This window comes from Protomyctophum bolini (assembly GCF_963924005.1).
Source record: "Protomyctophum bolini genome assembly, chromosome: 13".
Classification (NCBI taxonomy): Eukaryota; Metazoa; Chordata; class Actinopteri; order Myctophiformes; family Myctophidae; genus Protomyctophum; species Protomyctophum bolini.
The window spans coordinates 19,140,990-19,161,038 of record NC_137874.1 but is presented as its reverse complement, the minus strand read 5'-3'; the positions used below and the strand labels follow the sequence as shown (position 1 = coordinate 19,161,038).

The following is a 20,049-nucleotide window of genomic DNA, read 5'->3' as shown; positions in this document are numbered from 1 at the left end:
CCTGATGAGAAAAGGAAGCTGTTAATCTAGCTGAAACTATTCATATCCCAAATGTAAACAGTTGAATTGGTGGTGGTGAGAATTTGTTTAAAATGACAGCTGTCACCACCGTGGTATGTCATTTTAGCTCACAAGAGCAGCTGAAGACTTAGCCACGAGAGGCGCAAAGTTCTGAATTGTGGGTTTCCATCATCTATCCATCTTCAACCGCTTATCCGTAGAGGGGCTGGGGGGGAAACAGCTGAGAGCTCCGGCTGATCTCCTTCTCCGTCCTCTCCTCAATCGTGAACAAGACTCCGGGTTTCTTTATAAATTCTGATAACTAGAATTTCGGCCCCCTTCGGGGGCCTCATCCCAGTGTCGTTGCAGCGCAATATGGGAAGAAGGAGTTGACAGACTCCACTTCATGTTTCAGCTGTGTTTTTAAACTCAGTAGTGTGCCCTGCACATGTAGTAACGGATGGGTTATAAATTATTATAGTACTGTACTGCACTCCTTAGTATTGCACTGTACTGTAATGTTGTCCTCTGTACTGTACTTTACTGTACGTCGTTACTGTACTGTACTGTACTGTACTGTACTGTACTGTACTGTACTGTACTGTACTGTACTGTACTGTACTGTACTGTACTGTACTGTACTGTACTGTACTGTTGTTAGTGTTGTTAGTGTTGTTATTGTTGTTTTTCTTATAATGATTATTATTATTATTGTTATTATTATTACATGCATTATTGTTCTGATGTGAGCTTGTTTGTAAATGAGTGAGTTTACAAAGAAGCTTATTGTTAGCTAAGCTGGCCACTTAAGCACCCTGACCACACCCAGCACAATGACATTAGCACCCCTGGCTAGTTACAGTAGCTGGCCACTTAAGCACCCTGACCACTGCAACAATTACATTAGCACCCCTCCCCACCCCAAGGATGGCCTATAGGTGAGGAATGTTGTTTTTCCAGTTGTAGATGGGAGATCATTAAGATGCTGCTGGATCCTGTATTAAGATGCATCCTTACTTCCTTCCTTTCAAGCAAGGGAATTTAATTGAATGCCTGGAAATGTACCTGTAATTGTTTTGTCTGTAACTGTAGAGTTTTTTCCACTTTTGATGTAAGGGGGCAGAGAGGTTGATTTAGGGGGGCAAACACCCCTCCCCCCCCCCCCGTGGCGCCAGGCCTGCAAATCCAGAAGTATAATTTCCACTTTTTAAAGTCCATGCACTGTAGTGAATAGCATTTATCCATTTAGATATATTGAATTACTTATTTTTACACAGGAACATAATGTGTGTCTTTACAATAACTGTAATGTAACAATAATACTAATAATGTAATGTAATAATTATGTAATTAACGAATTAAATGACCTTATTTTATTCTGAAGGCAACCGGATGTCTTAAATTAGCTAGCTCTCAAACAGGAATTTCTAAATTTGCTTATTAGACGGAGCCAACTCGCAGGCAGTGCCTCAGCCCAGATGCAAGAGAGGATCGTTACAGGATTGTATAGGACACCAGTTTTGGTGTGACACAGACGGCTACCACATATAGCTTCATACTGGGTGAAAGTGTCCTTCCAAAAATTATTTTGTCGCTCGAAATTCTTATTCACAATGACATCGAGTTGATGTGTTTGTGTTTTTAGGGTAATTGTTGCATAAGCTATATTTCGCACTCGAGACCGGGCCATCTCCCTCCCCTGTGTCTGAAGCAGCTAGCATGGAAGCTATATGGATTATGGAAGCTTTCCCTCCGATTGCACACAACCATGCCGTTATCCACGCGTCCATCCGATTGCTTTTAATGTAAATGTCCCATCCACTGAGCAAAAGCGATATAAGCGCCTTATTCATTCATTCGATTCATTTGGGTGTGTGACATGTGTGGGGCTGTGCAGTAGTGCTGTGGGCTTTCGGACGGAGCTGCTGTTCGAGTCGCTGAAAGGGGGAGGGGACTTGGGATGGCAGTGTAGAGTAGGCACGACATTGAGGGGTAGAAACCATCCCGGTCGCGTGGTTCATCTAACGCGTGTGTCACTGTGAAGGACTGGCCCCATTAAGTGAACGTAGTTGGCGACAAAGGAGCAGTGAAAGGGGGAGGGGCCTTCGGATGGCAGTGTAGAGTAGGCACGACATTGAGGGGTAGAAACCATCCCGGTCGCGTGGTTGATCTAACGCGTGTGTCACTGTGAAGGACTGGCCCCATTAAGTGAACGTAGTTGGCGTAGTAGACGCCAACATGACGATTCTGACGTAGGCTGTAGAGGTTGAGCAATAATAGCGTGTTTGACAAAAGTAATATTTAAACAGTAAAGAAGACATTTTTGGCGAATGCAATGTAGTCTATATGTTTTCTGGGAGTGTGCAGGTTTTATTTTGCATATAGAGATGTGTGGTGAAAGTGTGGTTCGGTGGGAGAAAGCTGTTGGATAAACGGCCATGTGCTTATGTACCCCTGTCTATTAGGGTAGCAGGATACTGTACTGCACTCCTTAGTATTGCACTGTACTGTAATGTTGTCCTCTGTACTGTACTTTACTGTACGTCTTTACTGTACTGTACTGTACTGTACTGTACTGTTAGTGTTGTTTTTCTTATAATGATTATTATTATTATTGTTATTATTATTACATGCATTATTGTTCTGATGTGAGCTTGTTTGTAAATGAGTGAGTTTACAAAGAAGTTTATTGTTATTATTATTATTATTATTATGATTATTATTATTAGTATTGTTATTGTGATTATTACATGGATTATTGTTGTGATGTGAGCTTGTGGCTGACTCACTATCTAGAAATTAAAAACATGGCACTTCATTGAAAATAGGTTACAGACCCCTGTTATATGCGCTTGTTTTGGGATTATTTTTATAGACCTATTTACTTGTTTCTATGAGACATGGCAACGCCAACAGCGCAGCGAAAGGCATCCACGTCTTTCTCTTGTGAAATGCTGAGATTAGAAACGACCATAATTATTTCATTTCTCAACCTTAAAAAAAATATAAAGACATCTCCATAATCCTTGGGAAGTGTGTGTAGCAAAAGTAGTCGGCATTGTCATGGTTGAAAGTATTCATGCAACACTGACGCTGTAAGCTGTGTGATGCTAACGCGCTAACACCGTTAGCATGGTCTGTGTTGGTCAAAGGAAAAAGGATAGATATGAAACTACTGGCCAAAATGTCATCCAAAACACAACACCTAAAATCGGAATGTGATGGTGACCTATTGAGCACAAACAGACAATCATGATTTGCTTGCTGGACCTATAATTAATTTATGTGCATTACATTTCCACCTCGCACATATAAATCAAAAGCAAGATGGATGCTAACGCGCTAACACCGTTAGCATGTTCTGTGTTGGTCGGAAAAAGGATAGATATGAAACTACTGGCCCAAATAAATGTCATACAAAACACAACAGCTAAAATCGGAATGTGATGGTGACCTATTGAGCACAAACAGCCAATCATGATTTGCTTGCTGGACCTATAATTAATTTATGTGCATTACATTTCAACCTCGCACATATAAATCAAGCCACAGTGCAGTCAGAGAGTAGTTCACAGGTCACACACAGGAGCAGTGAAAGGGGGAGGGGACTTGGGATGGCAGTGTAGAGTAGGCACGACATTGAGGGGTAGAAACCATGCCGGTCGCGTGGTTCATCTAACGCGTGTGTCACTGTGAAGGACTGGCCCCATTAAGTGAACGTAGTTGGCGTAGTAGACGCCAACATGACGATTCTGACGTAGGCTGTTGAGGTTGAGCAAGAATAGCGTGTTTCAGAAAAGTAATATTTAAACAGTAAAGAAGACATTTTTGGCGAATGCAATGTAGTCTATGTCTTTTGTGGGAGTGTGCAGGTTTTATCTTGTATAGAGAGATGTGTGGTGGAAGTGTGGCTTGGTCGGAGATAGAGCACGAATGAACGGCCAGGTCACAGGTGCTCATGTACCCCTGTCTATTAGGGTAGCAGGATTACTATTGGACCAATTTATTTGCCTTCGGGTTTAGGCATTTTTGTTTGCTGAAATAAATTGATCGACTTGTTGCATAATCCAAATGATTGTAACCCTCAAGACATCTCAGTCAGACCTAAAATAGTGTTTAAATCACCTACAGAAAGAAGGTAGGATGTCCGCCCACACCGTATTCTTAAGCTCCCAGTCAATTCAAATTTAAATCACCTACACAGCCAGCAACTACCAGGAATATTTCCATTGTGAGCACTAAGATAAATTATCCAGTGTACCAAAACTACTGTTATTATGAAATGTCTCATGTGACGCAGTAATTGGTTTTACAATTGTCAGGCAGTTGCCATTGGTAATTTTGCATTTTGATTGGGTAAATCATTATGTTTGTGTCAAGATTTCCAGATTTTTTGTTGAGTTTGGTCTAGACTAGAAATTGGTTCTAATGATGAATTGTTTTGAGAAATAGCAATGCGACAAAACAAAATACATTGACCGTGAGGACAGTGAGGCCCAATTTAGAGTGTGCTGTTGATTTAGTTCCAGCACAGCCTACCTTGGTGCCATTGAGTGAGTAGATGACATACACTGTAGACAGAAACGGTAGCCTGGGAGGCATGGAAACAGGCGCTTGGAAAAGTACCAAATGGAGTTAGTGATTGATTGCTTGATTAACATGTTAATGTGACAGACTAGGGATCTAAGTATGCACATTGTGCATTTGTTTTGTGTTGGTTGTTTTCAGTTTTTTAGTTTTGATTGTTTTGTAGGTTCTGCTTAAATACCTTTTCGATCACGCTAAAAAGAAAAAAATATTTTTGTAATGTCTAACTGAAAAAATATCGAAGTAAACCATTCATTCATACCATTTTGAGTTATGATCCGGTCGGGCACGGATGATAAGTAAGTACTGGCTTACATGAATCATGTGCCAGTGGTGGGAAAAGTACTGGCATGTCTTAATTAAAATTATTAATACTGCAATATAGAAATACTGTTATAAGTAAAAGTCTGGAATTCAAAATTTACTTGAGTTTTCGAATATATACAGTAAAATCACACCCGTGTGAACTGAGTGGTGCAACTCCCCTCTCCCCCTATCTCTCTCTCGCGCTCTCTCTCTCCCTCTCTTTTGCCCCTACTGGTACTCATAGTCACATAGTTTCACAGGTTAACACGGACATTGCTGTTCCTTGGAGTGGTTACACCACTCAAAAATGACCAAAATGTATAGGGCTGAAGTGGTTAATGTAAGTTTTGTAATAATCCAAATCTGCAAAATAACTAACTAAAGCTGTCAAATAAATGTAGTAAAAGTAAAATGTAGTAAAAGTACAATATCTGGATCCAAGATGAGTAAAAGTATTGGAAATTGGAAATACTCAAGTAATCTGAATTACCCAAAATAATTCCCTGCATCATAATTTTAGGGCCCACCCAATAAAAGCCTTGATGTGGCGTATGAATCCGACATGTTTCTTAGTAGCTTACTTGCAATAGTTCGTTTGGTACCGTATATCCATCTTTTATTCATCTTTTAGTCTCGTCAGTTTTACTTCTGGCGAGACCTTAACTCTATGGGAGACCAAAACAAAGCATGCAGAGTTTTTCAAAATGTTTAATCTGGTCTAAACCACGCCTAGATTTTCCTCCGAGGTGGGAAGTCTGGTGATGCGAGGTTTGAGAAAGTCATAATTTATTAAAGGATTGGCTAATGAGCAAACGGATAATCTAGCCGTGTGAAGAACAAACTAATTATATGCAATGTCATACACAAGAGAGCCCCATTGACTTTTGCTGTTGCTATGGACTACCTGGGTGTGCTGCAACATGGCTGGTGATAGTGAAACCTGCCTAGAGAAAGAAAACAGTCAACATCTCACTGTTCGAGCTTGCAGGCAGTCTGATTTTGTCGACCCTAAAAGTTTGCGTATTTTTAAGGATGGGTCCTCATTTCATGATGTTTCCTTTTCCCATGGGCCTGCTGTAATATGAAACCATTTCTGTTACCGCTTTCCTTCCCCGTTTCTGTACTTGTATGCAGCTCTCGGCATGAACGTGATGGAGCCTGATAAAGCATGTTTTTGGCTAATCACTAATCAGGTTAGACTTGAACCTCATGCTCATGATACACACAAACCAAATGTTGCTTTTGGCACCAATTATTCTCTTGCCTGCCCTACAGTATAGTAACTGGCTTCCAGTGTCCCTCCTTTTGTTGTGGTTTTAAACACGACTGTTGTTGTGGAAACAATCACATCTCAGTGAACAAGGTCAAGAAGTAGCTATCCTACTGGTCCTATTCAGTGTAAATGTTGCAGACAGTCTTCTACACAGAAAGCTTGACGTCGTGTCAAACACCAGCTGGCACTACTGTACTTCTGCAATAAAACAAAAGAAAATAACGCATGTTCTATTGACTGCTCCTTCTATTTTGTAGCACCTACTTTAGCTGAAACATTTGGCCTCTATCACCTTGACTGTGTTACCCCTCATGTTTTCAAGAAAGTTCTTGTCATTTCCACATTAAAACAAGTTTGTAGGCCAAGTACCGTACATTTTACTGTACCAGCGTCATACAGTATATAGTTTAGATCTGTAGTTGTATCTGTAAGAAATAAAAATAAAACATATTACAGAGATTTTATGGAATTTAGATATGATGCTACATAAATCATTCACCTTGAACTGTCCTTGTGTTGTAGACGGCTGCTGTGACAATAAAGATTATACATTATTATATTTTTATACTGTATGAGCTCTTCTAAGCAACCAGTTTCTCAAAAAACTTGTTCTGAATGTATTGTGCACCAGCAAAAAACTACGATTGTTGCATTAGATCTTAAATTGAATTGTGGTGCAGCGTTGAATGCCACACTTGTCTCATGTAGTTCTGGGTCTGGTTAGCGGTGAGGTTGTTTTCCATTCACTTTTTCATTTGTGCTGGTGTTGCAGCACGGTTGCTGGCAGCAACTCCCAATCGATTGATTTTTGCTTAGCAAATTGCATTTAATATGCCCGTTGAAACTCTGCCAGGCAAAGATTCATTATAGGCCTACCTATAGTTGTACGCCTGCGACAAACTTGCGTGTTTTTCACCCGTACACTGTCAGTGGTTTCCACTGGGATACAATTAAATATCCCTTTACTTTTCGTTTCCTGCATTTCTTTTAAATTATCATTTCAAAAGAATTTCAGAAAGAGATTTTTTGTTTATCCGTAGTCGGGTCGCGGGGGCAACAGCTCCAGCAGAGAGCTCCTGACCCATATACTGTATGGGCATGAAAGGGTCAAGGACTGACAGATACATATCTCCATATATGGGCAGTCAGATCGGTGGTGCAACATAGCCTGAACCTCTAGTAAAAAAACAAATTGAAAATAATTGGGGAGAAAAAAAAGTTTTTTACGAAGTGAAAATAGCTGGTGAGATGGGTCTCGAGCTAATAAAGAATTCAACCGAATTCTGCTAGGGCCTGGATTTCAAACGCCTCTTCTCGTTATTCTGTGTAGTCTCTCTGCTTTTAGACCTGCACACTGGATCACATGCACACAGGGGGTTTTGTTTCTCATCACGGAATGTCTCTTGGAGACCCAAAGAGTGGCGAGATTGGATGTTGAAACAGGAGCTTTTAATTGCTTGTCATGAAGTTTAGGTCTAATCTAACACACTGAACGCTGTTCTGCCCTGAATTGATAGGGAAATGGCAATCCTTCCTCTGTGAGCTTGTTCTTTTGTTAAAGGCTACATTTTCACAAATGCTTTTTGTCGTCTTCACACAAAGAACACATTCAATATTGTTATCGGATTGAATGTTTGCTATTAAGCAGCACTCACTGCGTGGACAAGCGTATCCTGAGTGTCATCAGTGATAAGTGAAGGTTAATAAGTAAAGGCGCCCACACATGGCACAGACTAATGGGATACTTTCAGTTATTAATGTCCATAATGGCTTTATTCAATACTTAGGTCATGCCTTTTTATGAATCTATTAATAGTATATTTTATGGCTTCGCTGGCAATAGCCGTAGCTGGAGGCATTATGTTTCTGCTATGTCCCTCCGTCTGTTCGTCCGTCCGTCTGTCACAACCTTGTGAATGCAACGTCTCAGGAATGTCTTGAGGTAATTTTCATGACATTTCGCACAAAGGGCGAGTCTTTGACTTAAGGTTGAACCAATTAGAAGTAGGCGGTCATTGTCACCGTGACCTCACAAGACGTTCATTAAATTCACCTATACGGTATATCCCATATGCGTCTGAATGCAGATTCACGATGCGGTATTCAGGTTATTCCTGGAATTAAATGTTCTGAAATCACAATGTAGTCGGAGGAATTCTAAATGGCTTTCGGCTATTAATTGTTAAAGCCATACAACGTTTTAACATAATGCTCCAAGTTTTGTCTGAAGCACTGAATTTTATAATTTATGTATATGCGGGAAATCGCTTCCTCAAATCGGGTATCACACAGCCCACAATGCACTTGTTCTCTATGCTGTGTGTGTGGCCAGGCAGGCTTTCAGCCTTCTGAATTCTCCGAAGTGGCTGAGCTCCTCTCAGTATCCTGCCCCTCTTCATGAGTAAATGAATTCAAATCCCCCACCTCACAATTGAGGCTCGCGTTAGAGGCGATTTGAGCCCCTTTTTTCTGTTCTCTTTAGCTCCCTCCCTTTCTTGCTCACCCTCCTCAGCTATCTCTTTCTCTCTCTTGCTCTGAAATCCTCTCCCCACACACCATCCCTCCCACCCCCACACTGCAGTTAGTGCTTGTCCCAGATTTCTTTCTCTCTCTTTCCCCATACACACACGTGCACTTGTTCGCTCAGTCACTCACTTGCCAAAGATATACTTTGCTCTCATTTTATTCTACACAGGCCTGCTTGGCTCTTTGCCTGTGATTGGCCATAGCTACAGTATAGCCTATCTACTGTTTTTAATCCCTGCACAATTAGCAAACAAGGCAATTCTCCCTCAACAGCTAGAGCTGCACCAAGGTGGTATGATATATATTGTTTTGCACTGGTTGCTTCAATCTCCCCCTGGCACTCATTATCTTTGACACAAAGCCTGCAAAAAATCACGTAATTTTACTAGTACTCTGTTTTGTTCCTCAACTTCACTAATAAGCTTTCAGTTGTATTTAAAAGCCTGAAAAATAATTCAAGGGAGTAAGACTTCTAATTAGGGACAACGTTGAGAGGTGCCTGTCTTCCAGATTTTGACACATCGGTAAAAACGTGACAGAAAACTGCCTAATAAATAAGAATATTGAAAGGCAGGTTGAAAAATGGCAAACAATGGCGGACTTAAAATGCTGGGATCTGGTGCCAAGGGGTGCCGAGGGTCTGTAATTGTTAAGCAACACAAGATTCTTAGAAACTGTTCAAAGTTTGTAAGAGCGGCTGCGTAGTTGCTCCTATCTTTACACATAAGGATACGCATATTAACCACTTAAACACAGTTTAATATTAACATATTAACCCCTTAAACACAGTCCTTGATCTGGATCCCCCAGGGGTCAATACGTGGTCCCTTACTTTTTTTTCTCTTTACACCAAATATCTTTGCCACAAATGTCAGATCTACAAGCTCACAATGCATTGCATCTCACGACCTGTTGTGAGCTTGTAGAGTAGCGTGAATATATATGGCAGCCATTCATTAAAAAAAAATGGGGATATGGTATGGTATCACTATCTGCCCGAAAGCATATTTTAGAGCTAGGCTGGATCTAGTCTGGGTTCCAGCCTGATTCGCTGCGTTCCGCGGATCTGAAAATGTCACTGTGCTACTCAGTCTGGAGAGTCTCCTATTCTCCACAGGTAGGCGGGACATATGCAGGCTGAAATGGAGCCGAGGCTTCTGATTGGTCTGTGGTTGAGGAAAAACACCAGTTTGACATATCGATGCGCACTGCGCAGCTACTGCTGTTGTCCTGCAACGTCCCCTTATCATTCACTAAACTTACCCCACACAGCCGTCATTTTTTTGTACTACTGAATTTGACAGTGTACTACTGAATCGTTTACTTTTTAGTTTTACAGTAGGTTTTTGAGTGGTGCAACCACTCCAAGGAACAGCAATGTCCGTGTCACCTATGTGTTCACCTATGTGTTCACCCATGTGTTCACCCACCCCTCTATGTGTTCAGTAGGGGCGCTGTTTGCCAGAAACAGAGAGAGAGAGACAGTGCTGCACTGTTGCAGAGAGAGAGAGACACGCTCGGTTCACACAGGTGTGATTTTACTCTCAATTCTTGAACGGCGCTATTTTTGCCAACAGTGAGAAGCATGGAAAGATCTGTGGAACGCAGCGAATCAGGCTGGAACCCAGGCTAGGCTGGATCCTGACTATATACTGCTGCATTGAGTAAATATCATTGAGCTACTTGTGTGATTTCGCTGGGTCATCATGCATCGTGCTTACGTTCTATGCCCAGAACAATACTGTCCACAAGTGCTGAGTCAGTCATCTGAACCTATAATTATTATGCAAAACTGTCTACCTACTATATACTATTTGTCATTATATAGGGCATATCATGCAGACAGTATGAAGTATTATGCGCGGACAAATGAAAAGCTTATGCATCACTGTAGGTCACAGACGATGACTCAATGGTTGGGTCTTTTTAGGTCACAAAATGCAGCTTGTGGTTTGAGGGCCCATGACGTATCCCTCTATGCCAGGAATAAATCCATATTAACCCCCCATTAAGACTTGAGGCTGAAATCCTAACAGTGCTGCCCAAATATCAAAATATTTTGTTCCAGGGACTCCCAGAAGCAAAGATTTGAATAAATGTTCGCTTTAAAAAATATATTAAAAGATTTGCACACATGATAGTTCTTCACGCAGCACGAAGTGACACGCCATACGAGCTTGAATAGCCATTGTGTGCTGTATTAATTACTTTTGATGGGGACACCCTGGAACCCCCCCCCCCCCCCCCCAAGGACCCCTGGGAAACCCCACCTTCAGAACCAATGTGCTGAAATCTAGTGTCACGGGTCGGATGCTTTCAATGGCTGTGTAACAAACCAAAAATGTCTCTTTTTTTTACAAACAAAAATGTATTCACCACTTGATGGAGAGTCTTTTATGGAATCATGAACAATCCTGAATTTCCAAGGAAATTGCATCATTTACTTATTTATTTATTGGTTTGCACATTTAAAAACAATACATTTGACAAAACAGCAATACAATGTGTTGTGCAGGTGAGATTTGGAAAACCCACTGGGGTTTTTAAGGTCAATCTCACTTAATTGAACAACTAAAATACAAAGGAATCCTAAAAGGCAAACAAATTATGAAGGCGGTACCAGGTGGTGGTGCTTAATTAGCATCTTAAGGGATTGTTTTGGGTGCAATGCAAAGTTGGCTGTTCCAAATTCCACTTAATAGTGGATTACCCTTTTGCCCTAGGCCTAGACGGTTCCTTGCAAGCATAGAACAAGACGTAGGGCTCCATTTTTGTCTCGTCTTTCTAAAGCCACTATTTGGGGATTTAGGCGTGGGGAAAGGGTGTTCCCCCACTAAAGTTGGTATTTTGGTTACCTGTCTAAATCCCTTAAACTCCTCCGTTACCCGTTATATTATGCATAGATGTGGTTTGGGCGTTACAATAATTAAACCAAATTTAACCAATCACCAGTCCACGTGCCATTGCCTTTAATAGTTCCCTTATCCGTTGCCCGTTAGTGCTATATTGCTTCATAGCCTTACGGTCTATAGCCCATGGAAGAGTGTTGCGTTGCTGCCCCCGTTCTTTTTTTCTTTCTCCACCCCGCACAGAGCCAAGAACCCTCGTCTTTTCATTGAGTCACAACTCACTCAAATCTTGCAATTTAAAAAAAATTCAAAGTACTATGTAAACTACGAAGTTCGTTATATAGATCGAGCGTGTAGGCCGTCTCTACGAAACGGTATCAAGCGGAAAGGAAAGGTCGGTCAATTGGATTAAACGCCATTTGCTGCGCTATGGGATGATGAAACTGAACGAACAATTTTAAACACAATGGACACAAGGAAGGCACTCACTTCTGCTGATTATAGGAAAATTACAAAGAGAATAAGGAGAGATGACGCAGCCTTACTCCAAGTCCAAGGCCATCTCCATGCAGGCACGCAGCCCGCGTCGCTCTACCAAACTAATTTGGCACCTTACGGGTATAAGTTATATAAGTCACTTTCCCAAATGTGTGTGACCAAAATAGCAATTTAGGGGAAAGCGTGCCAACACGCCCCTGACCACACCTCTAGGTGCAAATACCGGTGTCGGCAAAAAAGATGACGCTGGACGAAAATACCATTAAGGGACAGAGAAAGCTCCTATTTTCGGACAGCGGCTGAATTGCGGGCCGTGCTGCGGGTAAAGTCTGAGATAAAATTGGAGCCCGTAGTCTTTGCAAATTTAGTGTCTTGAATAATACACAGTCTGGATATATGGTTCAGACATACTCCTCCTAGGTCTACTAGAGATGTCAAGTGGAGCATGCTATAAATGAAAAGCAATCTAAAAAGTGTCTGTAAAATGTTGGGCTAAGGATAGAAAGGGGAATATGGGTTAATTACTAAGGTCTCAAAACACTCCCGAATGGAATGTGATTTAGTATGGTTAAACAAGCACAAAGGAAGCATGATTTCAGCTCTCCTGAGGAAGAGTGTACTGTAGCCAATGCAACTGTACTGTAGCCAATGCAATGTGACATAGCAAACTATCTCAAGGGGACAAACTATGCAGCAGCTCTTTGAAGCTAGGGTGCAATCCACTAACTGCTCTCCTCTCGACTGGAAAGTAAAGAAAAGCGACTATTGAAGTCCCATAAAACATGAGTTAGACTATCACTCCCTAGGAATATATTCTCTATAAGACTGTTTGAAGGCCAAGCAAAACTAAGTGCCCCTCAAAGACTTGAAATGAATGAGCTGTTTACCTGAAGTGCTTGTCACTAGCAGCTCTTACAGACCAGAGGTGTCATTTGGGGTCGCAGGGGATGGCAACTGCCACCCACTAGTGTTCCCATTCAACCTCAGATATTGATCACTTTCAACCTGGCATCCCTATTTTGGGCATGTCATTATGTATATGAACATCTTTTCTCCTCGAGTTGACACAATCCACAGACGGTAGTACGTGGTAGTCCGTGTTTTCTATATTTACAGCGGTGGCGTATCTGACAGGCAGGGGAGCAGTTACAATGAATGACCTTCAAAGGGTCTGTCTGGAGGAGCATATATTCTTGACATAAGTGGGAAGATGTGATTGTCCTGCAGAGTGCAGAATCCAAACCCCGTTCATGGCACGCATACAGTCTTCTATTCCCACCCCCATTCCTTGAGCCCTAAAACCTAGGGTTATACCTCAAAACCACCTTTCTAGGTTGAATTGGAATTGAGATATAGCAGTTTGAATCAATATCTTAGACATCTCGAAATTGGTGCCTTTTAAGATTCCATTGGAAAAACCTTATATACATTTATGGGGTTGAACCATAATGGATTTTATTATTGACCCCTCAAAGCTGGGTAAAGGGAAACATACTGAACATTTTGAACCTAAATATGCGATAAGATGAAATAATGAGAAAGAAGACCCTACCTAGTGTATGTCTTCTGCACATTTCTCTGCAAAATGCAGAAGTGTGCTCCCACCCGATGACACAATGTTTGACATCTGGTGTACATGGAAGAAATGTATTTCTTAGAAATAATCTCACTGAAGTTTACCTTCAAAGTTCTACCTCTAAATGTCAGAGTTCATGAGAGTGTGGTAAGAGAACAGACGAGGGTTAACAAATGCTGCTTACCAATTTCACTTCACTGAGGTCGTGAGACGTTCGTCTGGCTATGCAAGGCTATACAGTAGCTTTCCTCCTACTGTTTGGTATTACACACAGAGGGAGAACGAACAGCACACTGTGATTTATTTCTGCAAACTGTACCCAATGCTGAGACGGAGACTGGCAAGAAAGACATTATGATCTCTGCCTCACTACACTGGAGAGAGACTGCAGAACAACATGAAACCTGAGATGCGATTTCTCTCACAGAGTTCAAAGCAGTTTCTTTTCAAGGAATATGAATTACTGCAGACTGCAAACGGAGAGAGGGGATTATAGCCTCTAGCCTAATACATCAGATGTATCTTGTTACATGTACAAAAATCTACCACAATGGCCATCAGGAATGCATTGTATTTAACTGGAACATGTTATAGGATATTTTCAAAATATCAAAATAAAATTCAACTTTTGTATTACATTCAGTTCAGTAATATAGAAACCTTCCTGGGTCTTTCTATTTTTTCCAGCCTCGCATAAAGACCACCCACAACTATAGCTGACATTAACTATATCATTGCCTTTTCATGTGACATTGAAACCCATTATGGGGATTTGATTTCAGGTTTTAATTTCAGATCTTAACAATATACGAGTGTCATGGGATTGAATAGACAGAAGAGGGCAGAGGTGATATCCTATCATTCTGTATCTAACATTAGGCCTAATTACAACCATATGTATTCAACTAATCTTAAAAATCACAACAAACTTTATATGTAAACTCTGCAGTGTTCATGGGCGGGAACCCCTTTTGGTGTTCTAACCTTTCTGGACGAGAACCCCATTTTGGGTTCTGTACAGTATGTACAGTATTAAAATATTACGGTTTTCAGAAAACTTAGGTCAGTATTTAGAATGCGTTTTAGAATAGGTCTCAGTACAAAATGGGTTAACAAAACAAATGTAACCAAATAGACCTGTTAAATGAACACTAAATTGTGAAGCTGAATCCACAACTTGCATGTCGTTTTGTTTTGTTGTGTGGAAATTGTCTAAATGTATGGACAAATAAATAAATGTATGTATTCTGTAATCTGTGGACCCCCTTGAAAACGAGATGATTTCATCTCAAGGGGTTAATCCCAATAAATAATTTAAATAATAATAATAATAGTAAAAGAGATGCAAACATTACTGCTTTTGAATTAATAGAGGATAAATTGCGTTTTGACCTTCATGCAATGGCACTTGTGAACCACTAGTGGCCCTACCCGACCACAGTATACATTTCTTCTAGAAGAGCAGGCAGACATACACAGCAGTATTAGTTGTATACTCTGCCAGGTTAACAAATTAAAACCGGGAAAGCATCTGTGTCATTTTACATTTTTGCATTGGCTATTCAAAAATAGCCGATGTACAAGCTGCTCGCAGCGCGAAAGTGTGCTGCAGGTGTGAACTACTGAAGGCATTCGTGGGTTAAAATAACATTTCATTCACACACAGAAACGTTGTGGATTGCAGCTTTAATTCTCTAGTTGTGTGCTTCATACATCATCTCTGACATCACCCTCACCTCCAGCAGTCTCGCAACCACCCAACGTGATGAAAATGATAAATATAACAGACACATATCTGCATGCCATAGGCCTATGCACCCACATTCACAGCAGTGAAACATGGGAAACATCACAGTTTGAAGTTTTCATGGTGTCCTACAGTCCTTGTGCCTTTTATAGCCTCTAGACTTGGTGAACTGGACCTTAGCTGTTTCTGTACATGGACCGCTTTTTTCCGTCTACACCAAATCTCTTGTGTTCACACATCACAATGGTCTTGACTCCACTTTGAACTGTTCAATGACAACCTATGCAGACTTTTCTGTCTTTTATTATTCTATTATATATTTGTATCTTTTTCTCCATGGAACAGCATAGGCTTATATTAGGCCCACAGTATGGCATAATACACAATGAAATCCTAGGCACTATCTCAAATATGCATCTATTGAAACAAGGTTACATCTGCAATTTTTCACGCCTCAATCCCATGAACTGCCAATAACATCTATTCATGGTCTATTGATGCATGCATACACTGCAGTCCACAGAGATGTGAAATGAGTAGGCGTGGAGTTATAAAAATGGTTTACAATGATAAATGCTTCACAATGTGAGTTACATTGACTCATACACACACACACACACACACACACACACACACACACACACACACACACACACACACACACACACACACACCACACACCGATGGCAGAGGCAACCATGCAAGACACCAGCCTGTTCATCGAGAGAGTAGTTATATGAATAAGGATTTAATACTGATCACCTTTTATCTCTGGAACCACAATCTACCCTGTAAAATCCTCTACAAAAAAAACCCTGTACACATGTAACCATGGTCTATTTGATTATAGGCCCTCAAGGGTTCATTTGGGGCCTGCCGCCTATTAACCATAATTTATCTGGGGACTCCCTGGAACCCCCTCAAGGACCCCTGGGGGCCCCCGGACCCCACTTTGAGAACCAAAGAGTTAGGGGTTCAGTTTCTTGCCCAGGGACACTTTATTAGACACAGAGACATGAATCGAACCAGGAACCTTCCGGTTCCCTGATGGCCACTGCCTCTTATCTTCTGTGAACAGCCACTGCCACCACAATAACCAACCTGACATCCTTATTTTGGGCATGTCATTATAGATGACGATTTAAGATATTGAAACGTTTCAGCTGTCGGCTATTTCCGCTGTTTGTTGCATGACAAAGTATAGTATGTAGGGCTTAACTGTGTTGCCCAGGTTCCACTCCCACCCCTAAACCTAACCCTCCTGACCCTACGGTAAGCTGGGATCATAGACCCCAGGGAACATGGGGATGAATGACCCTGCTTTCGCCTACGCCCTGTGATACCAGTTCTGTATTACATTTTGATGGCATCATCTTGGTCTCGCCTGCAACATAACTGGGTCTTGACTCTTGTCTTTTTTTTATAGCTCAAACATTGGCTGTGTGTTACATTTGTAAGATGGAACCTTTGAGAGAGCTGTCTAGGGGGAAGCAATGAAAATCAACGGTGTCAGAAGCCCTATTTCAAAAATAGCAGATCTACTGTGCAAGCTCACAATGCATCAGCCTGTAGTTAATAATGAAATGCCTACAGGAATGACAGGTTGAAAGTGGTTACAATGTTTAATTCAACAATAACTACTACTGTGTATTGTCATGCATTAAAATGGCATTTTAAAGAATTTGTCGTAATCTGTTGTCTAATTAAAAACAAGAACAAAACATGCTGAAGGGATGTAACAGTGATATTTCACAGTAAGGCACGGCATTTAAAAGATACTATGCTATTGGCCCGGCTAGGCCGGCTGGTTGAGACGTCCGGCAGTCCAGCTTATGTGGTAGTCCACATGCCATGTGGCTGCATTGGTTGTCTCGCTTTTAAGTTGTCTCTTACTTTCTAACTCAGGAGATCAGTCGGTAGTCGGTACAGTGCTCGCCTTTGGACCGCAAGGTTTCTGGGTTTGATCTTGGGGAGTGGGGACTGGCAACTCGGCATATGAGTAGTGTGGGTATACTATGTTGTGTGGCAAGTACTGGGAGCTGATGGTAGGGTCACTAGGGCTCCACACCTCCACCTCATCAATCCATCACCCAGGGGTCAAGCGCAAAAATAATATTTTTTGAACTGGGGACCCCATACCCTGACATTTAGTTTGACTCTGTTCCACAGATAAATATTGTGAAAATTGATGATCTACAAGCTCACGAATCACGATGCCTCACAGTAGCTCTTTTTTGCCTCTTTATTGTATTATTGAACATTTGGCCAATTTGACCAGTTTTTAGTATAGTTTGATGTTTACTTTCAATGTTTACTATTTTACACACTTTTTTCACTGTTCTCATAATTCTGACAAATATTGCAACAGTTGCTAAAAATAATGAATTCATTTATTTTCATAAATGGTTAAAATACGATTGAATTTATTTTCATAAATAGTCCAAATAAAACTAAAAAGCCAATCTATAAGCTCACAAGGTGTCACGCTGCGAGCTTGTAGAGCTTGTGGCGTGCGATTTTTGTATGGCACCATTGTACAACGATGCATCAGATTGGGCTTAAATGGTTAATCCTACTAATCGATCTAGTCGATTGTTGATAAATAAGGATTTTTTTCCACGATTAACCGACATGATTAACAGATTACCCTGGTGAGAGGTTCTACATTCTTAGACCATTCTTAGGCCATTCTTGCCTTATTACAGGGCATTCTTATTTGAGATGTTGAATAAGGACCTCATGGGGTCTTCTCCAAGGGCTCAGTAGCCTATTGATATCAGCTTCATGTAACCGCATGCATTGGAAGAGTCAACAGCTTTCAGCAGGCAAAGTTGTTTATGCGTCTGCAAAGTTGGCAAAGTTGTTTATGCGTCTGCACCCAGTGCCGTCAATCTGCTTGTGTTGGACATGGCAAGGGGAGGGGTAGGGAGAAAGAGGATGGTAGAGACAGTGATTTGCTGTTAAAATTTCAATTTTCCACCTCAGAGGAGGTTTGTTCCACATGAAGGAGAGCGAAAATGCTGTGCTTGAAGAAAAAAAGAGCCAGAAAGCTCAGACTGTTTTTGAGCTGTCTTTATTTGTAAGAAGATTATTTTCCTCCAAAATGCAGGCCATACCTCTGTACGTTGAGTTGATACATTACATACAGGCATCATGGGAAATTTGCATTATTTTCAGTTTCATGGAATTAAATATTATGCATAGTATGCAGTGAAAGCTAATCTTTTCTCATGGCAGCCTGGTAGAAACTTTTACATGCCTATTTTTAAACTCTGACTTTCAGCTGATTTTCTCACTTGATTATGCTATGTTAGAATTTAGTGAAGTTTGAGTATTCCACTAGTTTCCAGATGAGACTATATAACAATTTAATCATTCACCTTGTGGGCTGATGTTGCATTTTGTCTGAATGATTATTAAATTGGGTTAAACTATTTAGCTGGGTACCAACCTTGTACTGTACCATCAGATAAGATGTTAAATAAATATTTTTTGAAAGACTAATATTCTATAGGACTAATATAGGCCAGTGTAACAGGTGGATCCTCCTGAGCCATGTTATTCAAACCTAAAATGTCACAATTACAAAAACAACTGTTTGTGCCAGCAGCACACACCACAATGGATGTTCTAAACCTTTTAGAATATATAAAACGTATGTAATTAATTAATAGGCTAGCTGTAAAACAAATAGGCCTGGATGCCACCCAGTATTCTGTCCACAGAATTGACACTGGATCGTATGAAGTCTGTCCATGCCAATGACACTGCTTATGAAATACTGTACATCATTGGTATGCCGTGTGCTTTACAATATAGGAGGCTTACCGTATACAGTATGTGTACAGTATATGAGATGGATTTATATACTGTGGATATCATACGTTTAATCTCTCGCAGAATTTGTTTCCTGATCTGACTTCAAAGCGTCATTAGCATAATTCTTAGTGTAACCATGTCTAATATGATCTGACATCACATCTATATATGGTGCTGAGATGTCGACGTTGAGACAGCCCATTGCATATTCATGAGAAGGCTCTGTTTCATATTCCCATTTCCCATGTCGGAGCATAGTCTTACAAGGGGTGTTCATGCCGTGACAAATTGCAATGTTGCCAGAGTATTGGGTATTATAAGACTAACATGAGCAAGAATGGCAGAGCATCTGACACGTTTCTTCATTTTCTCCAAGTTTTGGCACACAACTACACTTTGAAACTGCTCCACAACATTCCAAGGTGAAGCAATTGCGGAGAAGACTCATAGGCTCCCGTCATCATGGCGAAATAACATGCTGTCAAAGGCACTGCGACATGCTGCGCTGCATGTTCGAGCCTTTGTTATGAAGCGTTGACATCCAAAGCTGTATGTGCATATCCATTCTCGTCTGAAGAACTGTCTTGCAGCCTGTCCTCTCCCATGAATGTCTATGACTTTCAGAGCAGACAGTTGTGAAGGAGGTGCCTGGTGGCTCAAACAGTAGTTGTTGCACTTGATTTGGACCCGGTTGTCTCTCTACAATACATTATCCTGTCTCATACGCCTGTAAATAAATAATATATAGCCTACATATGAGAGAGAGAAAGAGGCTTAACTCTTGGCAAGTGATCAAAGTTTGCCACAAAGCCAGAATAAACAAGTTGTGTTTACATCTTTTCATCCTCTCTGTCCATTAAAGCTACAA

General features: G+C 41.0%; 1 protein-coding gene across 2 annotated transcripts in view; it reads left to right on the top strand.

The window, feature by feature from the left end:
* The window catches only part of tmem132e (transmembrane protein 132E), a 386,893-nt gene that overhangs the window by 23,872 nt on the left and 342,972 nt on the right, over positions 1–20,049 (top strand). The gene's annotated exons all lie outside the window — the stretch shown is intronic.